The following is a 1,010-nucleotide window of genomic DNA, read 5'->3' as shown; positions in this document are numbered from 1 at the left end:
AAAATTATGGAACTGGACAAAGTGCAGATGTTAAAGCTTCTGGGTTTTGTGTGATTAATGAACCGAGAAGATGTTTCATTATTGGGGATGAAGTAAACAAAGGCTAATGTCAATGTTGACCTTTCATCCTTCAGAGGCAGCCAGGGCATGTTGGAAAGCAGTACATAGGGACCGCCTGGCAGCTTACATGTATAAGGAAGAAAACAATTGCATGCCAGCAACCCCACAGACATACTTTTTCTGCAACACGTTCACTTTTCTTCTCTGATTGTTTTGAGAAACATGTTTTGAAATGTATATTGGACAAATAGCCGGAAGAAACACTGAGCACACTGCAGATGTGTGCTTAAAAGCTATCTTTACAGACTGGAAATAAAAAAATACTTGATGGAGAGAATCTGATGCCATGAACTCTAACAACGATCAAAGCCAAGCCCTGCATTTAGGTTTAAAACGTCAATTGCACAGAAGCTTGCGATGGAGGGTCCTGCAATTGATGTAAAAGATCGGAGCCTCAACGTGAGCGCTGGCACATGCTTCATCGACAATATCCCGATAACGAAAAGCAAGCAAGCAAACTGAACTCGTGTCTTTTCAGTTGGTTTCAAACTCCAGATGGTTTCCTTGCTTGATCTTTATAGAAGCCTGCCTGTACTGGGGCCCTGCCTGGGGTTGAGCCACTCATCTTTAGGGTGCTTTCGTCACCCAAAGACCGCACACTATCCAGATAAACGATGGGAACCAATCTCGGTGAGCTTTTGCCGTGCCAGTTTGTCAGGTCACCCTTTGAGTTCTATGTGCTTCTTGGTGCCACTTCTTTAGAGAGACTGAAGTGGCACATGCCAGAGTATGCCAGGTACAGTGAGAAGGGAACGCAAGGGTCACAAAACCCCAAATCAGAACGGACACCCCATGAAGAACAGGTGAAGATGCTGGGTCTTGTTTTATTAGAAGATGAAGGCCTAAGGTGATGATACAAAAGGTCCTAGTACCTGCTGGGCCTTGAGTGA

The sequence above is a fragment of the Echinops telfairi genome, unplaced genomic scaffold (assembly GCF_000313985.2).
Source record: "Echinops telfairi isolate 266 unplaced genomic scaffold, ASM31398v2 ScPeMD7_21;HRSCAF=78, whole genome shotgun sequence".
Classification (NCBI taxonomy): Eukaryota; Metazoa; Chordata; class Mammalia; order Afrosoricida; family Tenrecidae; genus Echinops; species Echinops telfairi.
The sequence above is the reverse complement of the archived record's forward strand: the minus strand, read 5'-3'. Positions refer to the sequence as shown.